This window comes from Ursus maritimus, unplaced genomic scaffold (assembly GCF_017311325.1).
Source record: "Ursus maritimus isolate PB19 unplaced genomic scaffold, ASM1731132v1 scaffold_15, whole genome shotgun sequence".
NCBI classification, from domain to species: Eukaryota; Metazoa; Chordata; class Mammalia; order Carnivora; family Ursidae; genus Ursus; species Ursus maritimus.
In genome coordinates this window covers 31,181,541-31,196,827 of record NW_024423897.1, presented here as the reverse complement: position 1 = coordinate 31,196,827, position 15,287 = coordinate 31,181,541, and the positions used below count along the sequence as shown (strand labels likewise).

The 15,287-nt window shown below is 36.0% G+C and overlaps 1 long non-coding RNA gene across 1 annotated transcript in view; it reads right to left on the bottom strand.

Annotated features, from left to right (window-relative positions):
• LOC103664667 overlaps nucleotides 1-15,287 on the bottom strand; it is a 117,839-nt gene that overhangs the window by 54,572 nt on the left and 47,980 nt on the right. The gene's annotated exons all lie outside the window — the stretch shown is intronic.

The window sequence follows — 15,287 nt, the reverse complement described above, 5'->3', positions numbered from 1 at the left end:
ACTGGATCTTTACAATGGAATATATATTTGGCAATAAAAAGTAACGAAGTATTGATTCATGCTACAATGTGAATGGATATTGAAAACATCGTGCTAAGTGAAAGAAGCCAATCATAAAAGACCACATATTATGTAATATAATTTATATGAATTATCCAGAATAGTCAAATCTATAGAGATAGAAGGAAGATTACTGATTACTGGAGGCTGAGAGGAGAAGGGAATGTGGAGTTACTGCTAATGAGCATAGGGTTTGTTTTGGGAGCAATAAAATGTGCTAAATTTACATTCTGGTGATGTTTGTACAATGCTGTGTATATACTAAAATACATTGAATCATAACTTTAAATGGATTATTTCTCAGTGCTATTGTTAAAAACATGAATTATAAAATAGCACAATGTTTCTATATTAGAGTGTACCTTAAGGTTTCAACTCCCTTTAAAACTTCCTTTTACATCTGGTCTTCCCTTTAAAGATAAGAATACTTTAGCTGTATTTCAAATATTATACTAAAATGCCCCATCTAGCACAATAAATGTGTTTCTTTTGTTTGAATGCTACCATTTTCACTCTCTCAATGAGTAGAAATAATTCTGAGTTGAGTGTTTTAACATCATAATCAGAATGCTGATTATTATTGAATTGACTATTAAGCAAGCTAGTCCAATATAGTAAGATTACTGGAGCCTATTCATATTGCAATCTATTGCTAATATAGGTTTGGTTAAATATTGGCAAAAAATCTCCATATTTGTTGCCCAATCAGTAAGTCATGTAATCTTCAAACTGGCTTCAGTATTATGATTCCTTTTTGTATTTAGTCAATGAGCACCTTATTTTTCCACCATGTTCCTATTAGAAGCCTGCCATTCTGTGAGCATTTACTTCCTGCATTTCCATGGCTGAAGGTTTAAAAATGAATTTAACCTTGAAAACAGCCATTAGAGTTAAGTGAACCAGTTCAGTTCAACAAACAAGATGTACAAACCATTAAATGTCCAAAATCAGGGTGATGTTGACCAGATATTTGTTCTGCTTCCTACTAAGTTAACCAGCAATGTTCCCTGTATAAAACCCAGGACAAATAATGTTTTTAATCGAAAGATCTACCCTGGCCCTGAGATCATTTTGCACATACAAAATATAGCTTTATTAACTATTAGCAAGAAACCTCCCCTACCATGGCTCAATTCATCTTAATGAATAAAGTCAGTCAGAACCTAAACAACTCAGAAAAATTACATATAAAGAAAAGATTTAGTTTGCTACCAAGACTAATGAATGATTTAGATGTTATAGTCCTTCTGTGGGAAATGGATAAAATACAAAAAAACAAACAAAAATGACCAGGAACTAGTAATGAGCCTGCTAGTATGTAAAGTCATGCCAGTATTATCTAAATGGATATACAAGCAAAGAAAAGGAATAAAAATTATTCAGAAAATAAAGTGCTGGTGCTGAGGGAAGAGATGTTGAGTAGATGATAAATTAAAAGGGATCTATGTTCCTATCTTTCTCAGATGTAATTTGTGAATCCCAGAAAAAGGACAGTGTACTTACTTGATGTTCTTGTCTCACAGATCTTAAAATATCTCTGTGATAGAAACAGAGTGATCTATAAGGGTTTGGACAAATTAATTCAATACATAGACATGGCCATTTCTTGGTTAAACTATGAAGGACTTGAAATTTATGTTTGCTTTCCTCCTTCCTTCTTATTTTTGCCTTCTGTTGCAACCTTCCGCTTACTTCAAGGGGAGGCCTGTCCTGAAGACCCCCAATATGCTCTTACCACAACCAGAAGTATAGCTTCACCTTCATCAAGATGTATATTTATTCCTTTAGAACTTGATAATGTCTGGAAGTTGGAAGTGATTTTGGTTCCAAGGTGAAAGAATAAACCTAAAAGATCCTACATTTGAAAAGAGTAAATTTGTGCATGAGAAATAGTGAATATCTAATGATTTACACATCAATAATTGAAATGGGAATGAGGGTTTAAAATTATCTTGAAGGAAGAAGGTCTGCTTTTACCCCAAGACAGCACTCTGGAAGAGATGTGGACTCTGTGAAATCGAGCTTTAAGCATCTCTTTGGTTTAGTCCCTTTATGTCAAAATAAGGAAAGTATTTTAGAAATACAGTCCTTTGGGTTTTCATACTTTTTTTAATGGACAGACCTAGAATTTGAAGTTTGTTCCTTAAGGATCATTTTGGGGGCTGAGAAATAGACCAAATAGGTGGAGCTCCAAAAAGTACACTTGTGTTCAGGAAATTTGATCCATCTAAAGAATGTATTTAATATATTCACAACCCTAATAGGATTTAATTTGAGCAAAAAGTTGATAGATGTTCCTGCCATAAAACTTGAATCTGAATTTAATCAAGATTCTAAATCATATTAACAGAAACTCTAAGGATACTATTAGTCAAATTTAGAACGTAGAAATTCTATGACAAAAGAAGACTCAGATTATTAAACAGATATATGGCATAAAAAAGGGAAAGGTGAAGTATTAGAGATATAAAAAGACTTAAAGAGATATTTCAACCAAATGCAATGTGTGTACCTCATTTGTATCCTAATTTGAGTAAGCCTGATAAACCTCTGTTTGAGACGAGGAAAATTGTAGAGACTGAGCACTATAAAACATTGAGGACTTATTGTTGATCTTTTTAAGGTTCTGATAATGGTGTTTTCACTTTGTTTAAAAAGAAGTCATTTCCAGTTAAATATTCATACTAAAGTATTTTTGTTTAAATAATATGATGTTTAGTTTCTTATTTAAAATACTTGAGTAAAAACCTCCAGGGGAATAAAGAAATAAGAATGGTAGAATAGTAACAATCACCAAAGTCAGGTTGTGTACATGGGTGTTCATTATGCTATGTTCATTGTGTTGACTTTGCATATCTCTGAAAATTGCCGTAATAAATAATAATAAAAGTACCACTGTGCAAGAAACAGATTGAGGGATTGTATAGTCTTCATTCACAGAAAAAAATATATTAGTTTTGTTACTACAGTTCTTGGTTTTAGAGATCTGCAAAAAAACCACTGTAGAATTCAAATATATGTTTTAAAAAACTTTGCTTCTTTTTCCTGTGATTTATTTTTAACTAAAAATTTGAAAGCATTTCCATCACAGTTGTTTCTAAATTTGCTATTTGTACTACTTGTAGTACTACTTACTATTTTAATTTACTTTAGTTTGTAAATAAGAATAATGTGGTATTATGTAAAATAAAGTAGCTCTTTTATTCAAACCAACTAACAATTGAATTTTTTTTAAAGAATAAAAAGGGTGACACACTGTACTTTATCTGAGCCCTGTGCGCCTTCCTTTTTGTATTCTAAGCTGTGACTACTTCAAAGACCACTCTGCCCTCACATAAGACTCACTTCCACCATTTTTCAGTGACTCAGGTAGGACCCATCTCCATCTTTCTTCATACCTGCCTCTATAAAACTGCAGGCCCTCCCTCCACCTTTCCTTCGATGTTTCTCACTAATGGACATTATCCCTATTGCAATAACCTGAATAAACTCATTTGCTTAATTGTCCCATGCATTTTGTCTTTCATAGGGTCTCCACTTGTTTGATCTCCGTTATGCTGGGTTCTCTAGCTATTTGCACATCAGTTCTGGTTATTATCGGACATAAAAAAGGATGGAAAGCAAGCCCTCTTTGTGACCCCATCAACAGCAATAGCATAAAAAGTGTCCAGGTCCTTCCCCCTTTTCCCCAGACCCTCACACTGCTGATATATTATAATAGATTAGATTTGTTTAAGCAAAGTGAGCCAACAGTGTGAAACACTTCTACTCAGAGATTAAGGATTGTCTTCTCTGATTTAGAGCAAATATATTGGAATCTGGGGGAAATTTTGAAAATCTTTTCTTTTATGGTATCTGAGCTTTAATTTCAAAGTGGTTCTTGTTTTGATGGACAAAAGTTGACCCACAAGCAGGGTTCTAAAGCCATGCTAATCCCTTTCAGCTGACAAATGGAGCTTTCAAAAGTTCCTAAAGAAGCAAGATTTAGAAATACCTTACATTGTCCATATTTACCTGACCACTTTTCCTATGTCAATTAATTCTGGTTTTCCTCTCTTCAAAGCCAAAAATTTCATTTGTTGAGTGATTTGAGAAAGGTTTCTCTTGATATGGTAGGACTGACTTTATTGGTATTATTTCTGATTCTAATTGCTTTCCTACATTATTAGAATGGTATGAATTTGTATGAATGTTTCATTTTAAAGTAGTAATCAGTTACATACATAAGCTTTTGCTTATATGTACCATGCACACATTTAACTCTTTCATTTCCATGAGATGAAATGCTATGCATTTGTCCTGGATTTTCATTACTACATTTTGTTCATTTGCATTGCTACACAGATTAACTGCAGACACCAAAAGGCAACTTTTTTGGACAAATCTTTTAGATTTGCAACAATGTATAAGGGAGAGGCATTTTGATTCTTTTTTTCTCATCAACTGAAGTACAGAACTGGTTAGCATCCTCTCACCTTAGGTCCTCACTGTTGTAGCTGAGGCTAAACTGATCTAATTCTTCCTTTCTTTCCTCCCTCCCTTCAGCCCTCCCTCCTTTCTTTCCTTCCTCTCCTTTCCTTCTTTTTCTTTTCTTTTCTTTTCTTTTCTTTCCTTTCCTTTCCTTTCCTTTCCTTTCCTTTCCTTTCCTTTCCTTTCCTTTCCTTCTTTTCTTTTCTTTTCTTTTCTTTTCTTTTCTTTTCTTTTCTTTTCTTTTCTTTTCTTTTCTTTTCTTCCTTTCCTTCCTTTCCTTTCTCCTCCTCTCCTTTCCTCTCCTTTTCTTTCTTTTCATATCTTCCTTTCCTTTCCTTTCCTTTCCTTTCCTTTCCTTTCCTTTCCTTTCCTTTCCTTTCCTTTCCTCTCCTCTCCTCTCCTCTCCTCTCCTCTTTTCTTTCTTTCTTTCTTTCTTTCTTTCTTTCTTTCTTTCTTTCTTTCTTTCTTTCAAGTATCAGTGACTTCTAGATAGTGCTCAGGGAATTTCTTAAATAGCACTGTTTTGGACATAACATTCTCCTTCTTGAGAAGATCCTTTCTAAAGACTCAGACCTTAAGAAAAAATCTATGTCTTTGACAGCCACAGCAAGTTTACCTCAGTCTGACCAGAACTATGGCCAATTTTGTTCCAATTTGGACTTTATTCGTATCTTTTTTTCTCCCTCTGGAATTGTCAGTCCTTGCTGATGAGCTACTCTGTCTGATGGTGCATGGAAACCACCAGTTTTTCTAACCATAGTCAATATCACACTTTGTATTTCTAGCCCAGATTTACCACCACCCTGCATTTCTTTTCTGGCCTAATTTGAACTCAGTGATGCACCCTCACTGGCAGCTTTGTCCCTCACTCCTGGACTCTTGTCAAGTGACAGAGAAATTTGCCTATTGTATATTCCCCCTGGAGTTTTCTCTGCTTCTTTTGGATTCCCTTCTGTGGCTCTGTATCACACTTCTGGGTCTTGTGCCTTATATCTGGATTTTTTAAGAGTCATCTACCATGTTAACAATTCTATCCTTCATAAGTTTATGTTTCATTAATTTTTACATTTATCATCTCTAAGATGCCAATTTCACCAGTTAGGAACTCTGACAGGTTCCTGAATATGAACATAGCTCACTAATGCCCCCGTAGTAGTATTTCTTAGAAAAGTGACAGAAGGAAGTCTAGATTACCCTCAGGTATAAATTAATGTGCAGCAAGTCTCATACATGAGTCTCATACTAGGGTTCTCAACAACTGTGTGTTCTCGTTCACAAAATGTTAAAGGATAATAGCAGCTAACAATTATTGAGAATTTGCTAAGTATTAGGGCACCACATGCTTTGCTGTATTTGACTTAAACACCCCTGTGATCTGGACATTATTATCTTTATTTGACACATGAGGAAACTAAGAATTAATTAGTTAAGTAACCTGCCCATGGCAACTCAGAAGGGATGGAACTCAAATTTGGAATCTGGCTGATCTCAAGTCCACATACCTTAATACCATACTGCTTTAAAAGAAGATAAGAAGGATGAAAATTTCAGCTTGTTCATGTATGAATCCGTACTCAGTGTCTAGCATGATGCCCAGCTTAAGAATTACCAAATGACTAAAAATTAATTGTGGTGGAATTGGACTAGCTTATAAAGGCTTCTAATTACTGTGGGTGGTTCATCCTTGCAATAATCATTGAAACTACAGCCTCTCATTCTAATCATTACCTTAGAATATGCTCTGGTCTTTAGACTGTAAGTACTGTGACCTAATGTGCCTATGGTAGAATTTGATGCAATGCATTTCCTTTTTACCTTGAATTAAATACTAGAGCATGCATTATCCATATACTGCTACATACCTAACAAATTCTATCTCTCCAAAATGTGTTGGCTATTTCCTCCAGCATCAGGATATTGGAGGATTACTCTAGGCTTGTTCAGTGTCAGTTCTGTTTCTCTACATCAGACAGGTCTACTGCCCAGTTGGATCAGTGCAATTTTATAATCTTAGCTCTATACCTTAGGCTCTACCTATGTGATGTCAACAACTCTGTGACTTCCCACTGTCACCCACAGCTTCAGACGCAGTGCCACTCCCACAGACTCACACCACTTGATTAGCCTTAAACATCTAGCTCTGACTGGGACTGCCATTTCCTTTGGATCATCTGAGGTTTGTACTGCCATTCCTACACCAGTGAACTGGGTGCCCCAGTAACCTAACAACCTGCTCCCTGGGTTTTCATCCCCTATGTCTTCTCTTTGTTCTGCACTCTTAAGGCTTATATCCATTCTAAGAGCATTTTGTTCTTTCAATGATGAGGTAAGGCAAAAATATCCAAGTAAATGAAATGTGTCAGTTCCACGGATAGATTATGTATGGCACGAATATCATTTCAGTTATAGCCAAAGTGCCTAGCACAAAAAATTTGAAGAGTAAATGAATGAATGCAGAATTCCTATCCAATAATAAGCCTGTCTACCTTATATGCAGAGCAATGGATCACAGTCCCATGCAATCAGAAGTAGCCCACTTTGGTGTTATTTCTATGTGTCATGCAGGCAAAATTTTTCTGAATGTTTAAAATATGTTCCCTCTCTTTTACTTGTTGATATCTGAAAATGTTAAAAATCAGAGTTGCTTGTAAATCCATGATACTGTATTATTTCCTGGGAGCAGATATTTCTTTGCTGTGAAAGACAAAACATAAAAGGCCTAGGTGCCTCAGGAAAGGGTAAGGTAACTAATGCAGAGATGAATAGCTAGGAAGAATCAAAATGGCTTTTGCTTACTTCTCAATTTTGCCAGCAATTGGAGTAGACAAAATTTTCTCTTCTGTCCTTGCAGCATTATGGGGAATCTTTGATAGAATGACAAATGCCAAGAACTTTTAATGTAGGGCTAGGAAATGGGAGTATAAGGCAGGGGCTGACAGAGGAATGAAACCATAGGGTCTAGTGAACTCCTCTCATTTAAGTCATGTGGTTCTTAACGAAGGTCAGTTTCCAAAAAAGCATATGTCTAATTAAGTTATGGCCAAACACTCTTTCTACAGAATGTTATGTTAATCAGTTTTCCTTTTCATCTGTATTATGCCAGGCCTTTCTTTTCCTTTATCATTTATTTTACTTTTAAAACAATCATTTATGATTCAAACCGTTTTATTATGGCTCATTATAACCTTTGCATGGAATTTAATATATTTATTATTTCTTATTACCATTGCTATGCAGGTAAAATTATTAATTTTAGAATCATCATATAGCTTTAGAATATTCTGTAACTTGTGCTAGGGAAATTTCATTTGATGTGTTCTTTACAAAATCAGAAAATAAGGCCTAATCCTTTTTGAATTATTATATCTGTTAGCATTTCTAGAGTCTAGTCATTGCTTTACATACAATGAATGGAGGGATACTTAAAAGTGTAACATATTCTTGGGAAATTTTTGAATTTATTATGAATATCTGAAGTTCTGGGCAAGACAAAAAAAGGTCTTTGAGATGTAGAATTTATTTGGCAGATTAATGAAGCTCCCATAATCCTAAATAAAATAATGAAAAAGGACATACACCTAGACATATTTCTGATAAAATTATTGTGTTTCTCCAAGCTCATGAGTTTTTCTAGACTTGGTTTAAAATTTTATGTTTTTTAAAAAATATTTTGAATGAAAAAGATATTTTGAAAGATTTATATTATTAGATCAGCCAAAGAACTATTTAACAGTTTCAAACAAAGACTCAAATGCACTCTCATCAACCATGTATGTATGCAGTGCTATTATGATGTCATTAATAAAGTGACATGAAAATAAACTTTTTAAAAATTATAAAAAACAACAAAAAAATAAAAATAAAAAAATACAGCTTTTATTCAGAAAAAAATTTATAAATATGAAAAGTCAAAATAGCTGAAAGATAGTACAAATAATGAAATAACATCTATACATAAGAGAGAGGAAGTGATTAGGATGAGCAATCCTGTAGACACCCAAAATTTCAATTCCCTGTCATGATGAAAGAGAGATATTTTTGGATAAGCAAAGAATTAGGGGGAGTATTAGCCACTTACCCCTCCTGATAAAATAATCACAACAGGGTTCTGACTGAACAACTGATTAAGCAAAACCAAGATCTCTAAAAAAAGCAACACATACACATAGTTAACCCTAAAAAGACAATGTTAGAGTGACTGAGGGTTTGCAATATAAATGCTAAATAAGTCTTCCTGAAGTAGAAGTGAAACAGAGAGACTGTATTTGGGGAAATGTACTGACTGACTGAATCACAGCGTGCTAAACTGTTAGTATATCCTGTGGGTTAGGATGAATGGCAGTGAGGGTGGGAGGTGAGCTGTAGTAGGGGAAATAAACCATTCCCAAGGCATATCTTTGGAGTAGGGAAGCAGTGAAGAATAGAACATGTTGTTGAGAAGCAAATCGAGCGTATCTTGGTAACCTTTGTCTTTAGTGTGCAGGATGTGCTTTAACATTTTTTGTAGAGCAGGTCTGCTGACAACAAATTCTCTCAGCTTTTGTTTACCTGAAAATGTCTATAATTTACTTATAGTTTTGAATAAAATCTTAGTAGATATAGAATCCTAATTTTTCCCCTGCATATTACTGTACCGTATAAAAATTGAGAAAGTTACATAGTTTGTGAAATCTGGTTATAATTGAGGAAATGGCTTCTGTTGTTTTTTTCCTCAGGACTGATTGACATGGCCTGCTTTGCATGGTAAAATGTCACTTACTTATAACAAAACTACACAGCAGAGATGGGCCTGCCCTAGCAACGACAGAGCTGTTTGTGTTTTATGTATGTTTTGTGTGTGTGTGTATGCTTATATTTTTAATTAAGATCATGAGCCCAGTTTACACTTTGCCAATAATGTAAGAAGTAGAAATGAGATAAATGGGATAAAATTTCTAATTTATATCAATGATTTTTTTTCATTTCTTCCTTTTTTTTTTTTTTTTTTTTAAAGTAGGCTCATACCCAGTGTGAAGCCCAACTTGGGGCTTGAACTCATGACTGTGAGATCAAGACCTGAGCCAAGAGATCAAGAGTTAGAGGCTTAACTGACTGAGCCACCTGGGTGTCCCTATCAGTGATTTTTAATAGCACTTCTGCTATTCAGGTGGGGCCAAATCATGCAATGCTTTGCAAGGCATACAAGATGGAATTTTGTCTACTTGAAATGATACACCATTTCAGAGTTTTAAGTTGAGAGTGACATGATCTGATTTATTTTATATTTTTTATATTATATTTATTTTATTTGTTTTACAAAATGGCTAGGAAAGGAGAACTAATTGGAGGAGGACAGGAGTAGATGCAGCGAAATCAGTTTGGGGGCCTTTGCAGTAGTCAATGCCAGTTTTGTAGGTTAGACTATGTTAGGGGCCGTGAGATGGACATATATTTTGGGGTAGAACCAAGAGGACCTGTTCTAGAAATGGATGTGAGGAGTGAGGGAAAGAAAGGAGTTAAGAATGATTCTCAGCCTTCTAGCTCTAGGAACTGTGAGTTGTGGTGGCATTTATTGAGAGGGGAAGAAACAGAAGACCAGCTTGGGGAGAAATAGAGTTTCAAAGAATTGAGTAGGTTGTTACATAGATATGATGGTTGATTTTATGTGTCAACTTGACTGGGCTAAGAGATATGCAGATAGCTGGTAAAATTATTTCTGGGTGTGTCTGTGAGGGTGTTTCTAGAAAATGAATCTGTATACAGAGTAAAGAAGATTGAGCTCACCAATGCAGGTGGGCATCGTCCAATCCACTGGGGAACTAAGTAGAACAAAAAAGTGGAGAAAGGGCAAATTTCTGATCTGCTTGAGCTGGGACACCCATCCTCTCCTGCCCTAGGACAGTGGCACTCTTGGTTATTGTGCCTTCGGCCTTGTACCAGCACTTACATCATAGGCCTCCTGGTTCTCAGGCCTTTGGACATGGACTGAGACTTACACCACTGGCTCCCCTGGTTCTCGGTCCTTTGGGTTTGTATTGGAACTACACCACCAGCATTCTTGGGCTTTCAGCTTTCAGACGCCAGATGGTGGAACTCCTCAGCCTCCATAATAGTGTGAGCCAATTCCTCATAATAAGCGTCCTTCTATATATCTATCTATATCCTAATGGTTCTGTTTCTCTGGAGAACACTAATACAGTAGGCAAGTGGATATTCAAGTTTGGAACTGAGAAATCATGCCTATGTTAAATTAAAGTTTGAAAATCAACAGTATGTAAATGGTACTTCAGGCCACAAACTGTATGAGATCACTTCAGAGTCAATTCTAGAGAAAAGAAAAGGACTCAGAAGGAGACCTGATGATATTATTCAATCAATATCTTAGCATTCTTTTCAGTTTCATTGATATTATTATGTCAGTAAAATGCTATTTTAATTATAATAGCTCTACAATAAGACCTTATACCTGTGAAAAGAATTCATTACATACTACTTTCCTTTTAAAAATTTTTTTGCTTTTCATCTGTATTTTCTTACATATAAACTTATATATTGCTTTACGAGGTCAAAAACTTCCTCTTGATATGTGACACTAGTTATATTTTGTGAATGTTATAAAAAGTATGTAAAAGTATAAAAAGAAATAACATAAAAAAGAAATAAAATTGATATTTGATATCACTGATTAATTTTTGAGCTAGACAAATTATTAGAGCTTGTCCAGCTTATCAAGATGAGGATACTTACAGAGCATAGGATTAGGTGAATGATCAAGAAATGGCCCAGAGAGATTTGGTTCTGGTGAAGGGGAGGAAGCACAAGGGTCACATGAATTGGTAGCCATTGGCTAGGTATCCTGCCCCATCTCCAGAGAGTTCCAAAGAGTTGGAACCATTGAAGGAAAAGCCCATAATTTACATTCGAAGTATGTGGAACTTGATTAAATTTGTATGCTCTGACTATTTCTAATTTTTTTATAATAATATTTTTTATTATATTATCTAAGTCACCAAACAGTACATCCCTGGTTTTTGATGTAAAGTTCAATGATTCATTACTTGCATATAATACCAGTGCACCATGCAATACGTGCTCTCCTTACTACCCATCACCAGCCTATCCCATTGCCCCACCCCCTCCCCTCTGAAGCCCTCAGTTTGTTCTTCAGAGTCCATAGTCTCTCGTGCTTCATTCCCCCTTCTGATTGCCCCCCCCTTTCTTTATCCCTTTCTTCTCCTACCGATCTTGCTAGTTCTTATGTTCCATAGATACGAGAAACCATATGATAATTGTCTTTCTCTGCTTGACTTATTTCACTTAGCATTATCTCCTCCAGTGCCGTCCATGTTGCAGCAAATGTTGAGAAATCGTTCCTTTTGATAGCTGAGTAATATTCCATTGTATATATGGACCACATCTTCTTAATCCAGTCATCTGTTGAAGGGCATCTCGGCTCCTTTCATGATTTAGCTCTTGTGGACAATGCTGCTATGAACATTGAGGTGCATATGGCCCTTCTCTTCACTACATCTGTATCTTTGGGGTAAATACCCAGTAGTGCAATGGCTGGGTCATAGGGTAGCTCAATTTTTAACTTTTTTTTTTTTAAGATTTTATTTATTTATTTGACAGAGATAGAGATAGCCAGCGAGAGAGGGAACACAAGCAGGGGGAGTGGGAGAGGAAGAAGCAGGCTCATAGCGGAGGAGCCTGATGTGGGGCTCGATCCTATAACGCCAGGATCACGCCCTGAGACGAAGGCAGACACTTAACTGCTGTGCCACCCAGGCGCCCTCAATTTTTAACTTTTTAAGGGACCTCCACACTGTTTTCCAGAGTGGCTGTACCAACTTGCATTCCCACCAACAATGTAGGAGGGATCCCCTTTCTCCACATCCTCTCCAGCATTGTCATTTCTTGCCTTGTGTATTTTTGCCATTCTAACCGGCGTAAGGTGGTATCTTAGTGTGGTTTTGATTTGAATTTCCCTGATGGCTAATGATTTTGAACATTTTTTCATGTGTCTTAGCCATTTGTATGTCTTCATTGGAAAAGTGTCTGTTCATATCTTCTGCCCATTTTATGATTTGTTTATTTGTTCCTCGTGTATTGAGTTTGAGAAGTTCTTTGTAGTTCTTGGATACCAGTCTTTTATCTGCAGTGTCATTTGCAAATATCTTCTCCCATTCCATGGTTGCCTCTTAGTTTTTTTGACTGTTTCCTTGAATGTGCAGAAGATTTTATCTTGATGAAGTCCCACAAGTTCATTTTATCTTTTGTTTCTCTTGCCTTTGGAGATGTGTCACGAAAAAGGTTGCTGTGGCCGATGTCGTAGAGGTTGCTGCCTATGCTCTCCTCTAGGATTTTGATGGATTCCTGTCTCACATCGAGGTGTTTCATACATTTGGAGTTTTTTTTTGTGTATGGTGTGAGAGAGTGGTCAAGTTTCATTCTTTTGCATGTAGCTGTCCAATTTTCCCAGCACCATTTATTGAAGAGACTGTCTTTTTTCCACCAGATGTTTTTTCCTGCTTTATCAAAGATTAGTTGCCCAAAGAGCCAAGGGTCCATTTCTGGGTTCTCTATTCTGTTCCATTGGTCTATGTGTCTGTTTTTGTGCTAGTACCATGCTGTCTTTGTGATCACAGCTTTGTAGTACAGCTCAAAATCTGGCATTGTGATGCCCCCAGCTTTGTTTTTCCTTTTCAACAGTTCCTTGGCGATCCGTGGCCTTTTCTGTTTCCACACAAATTTAAGGGCTGTTTGTTCCAGTTCTTTGAAAAATGTCATTGGTATTTTGATTGGGATAGCATTGAAAGTGTAGATTGCTCTGGGTAGCATGGACATTTTAACTATGTTAATTCTTCCGATCCATGAACATGGAATATCTTTCCATCTTTTTGTGTCTTCTTCAATGTCTTTCAAGAGTGATTTGTAGTTTCTAGAATATAGATTCTTTACGTCCCTGGTTAAGTTAATTCCAAGATAACATATGGTTTTTGGTGCTATTGTAAATGGGATGGATTCCCTAATTTCTCTTTCTTCAGTCTCATTGTTTGTGTATAAAAATGCAACTGATTTCTGAGCATTGATTTTATATCCCGCAACAGTACTGAATTGTTCTATAACTTCTAGTAGTTTGGGAGTAGATTCTTTTGGGTTTTCCACATAGAGTATCATGTCATATGCGAAGAGAGACAGCTTGACTTCTTCTTTGCCTATTTGAATACCTTTTATCCCTTTTTGTTGTCTGATTGCTGTTGCAAGGACTTCTAGTACTATGTTGAATAATAATGGCGAGAGTGGGCGTCCTTGTCGTGTTCCTGATCTTAAGGGAAAGGATTCCAGCTTTTCCCCATTGAGAATGATATTTGCTGTAGGCTTTTCATAGATGGTTTTTATGAGACTGAGGAATGTACCTTCTATCCCTACACTCTGAAGGGTTTTAATCAGGAAAGGATGCTGTATTTTGTCAAATGCTTCTTCTGCATCTATTGAGATCATATGATTTTTGGCTTTTTTCTTGTTGATAGAAATCTATGACACTGATAGATTTGCGAATGTTGAACCACGCTTGCATCCCAGGGATGAATCCCACTTGGTCATGATGGATAATCATTTTAACGTACTGTTGGATTCTATTAGCAAGGATCTTGTTGAGAATTTTGGCATCCATATTCATTAGGGAAATCGGTCTTTAATTCTCCTTTTTGTGCAGAAGATTTTATCTTGATGAAGTCCCACAAGTTCATTTTTTCTTTGTTTCTCTTGCCTTTGGAGATGTGTCATGAAAAAGGTCCTTTTTGATGGGGTCTTTGCCTGGTTTGGGGATCAAGGTAATACTGGCCTCATAGAATGAGTTTGGTAGCTTTCCTTCTGTTTCTATTTTTTGAAATAGCTTTAGGAAAATAGGTATTATTTCTTCTTTGAATGTTTGGTAGAATTCCCCAGGAAATCCATCAGGTCCTGGCGTTTGTTTTTTGGAAGGTTTTTAATCACTGTTTCAATATCTTCATAATTAATTGGTCTTTTTAAAAAATCAGTTTCTTCCTGTTTCAGTCTTGGTAGTTTATAGGTTTCCAGGAAGTCCTCCATCTCTTCCAGATTGCTTAATTTATTGGCATAAAGCTGTTGATAAAAGTTTCTAATAATCGTTCCAATTTCATTGGTGATGGTTGTGACCTCTCCCTTTTCATTCATAATTTTATTAATGTGAGTCCTTTCTCTATTCTTTTGGATAAGTCTTGCCAGTGGCTTATCTATTTTATTTATTCTTTCAAAGAACCAGCTTCTAGTTCTGTTGATCTGCTCTACTGTGCTCCTGGTTTCTAATTCATTGATCTCTGCTCTAATCTTGATCAACTGCTTTCTCGTGCATGGATTAGGCCTGTTTCTCTGTTGCTGTTCCAGCTTCTTGAGGTGAGAATATAAAAACTGCATTTAGATTTTTCTATTCTTTTGAGTGAGGCTTGGATGGCTATGTATTTTCCCCTTAGGATTGACTTTGCAGTGTCCCATAGGTTTTGGACCGTTGTGTTTTCATTCTCGCTGGTCTCCGTAAATTGTTTAAATTGATTTTTGATTTCCTGGTTTAGCGAATCATTCTTGAGCAGGATGGTTCTTAGTCTCCAAGTGTTTGAGTTTCTTCCAAATACTTCCTTGTGATTGAGTTCCAATTTCAAAGCATTGTGGTCTGAGAATATGCAGGGAATAATTTCGGTCTTTTGGTATTGGTTGGCACCTGTGTTGTGTCCCAGACATGTTGGGAATGTTGTGTC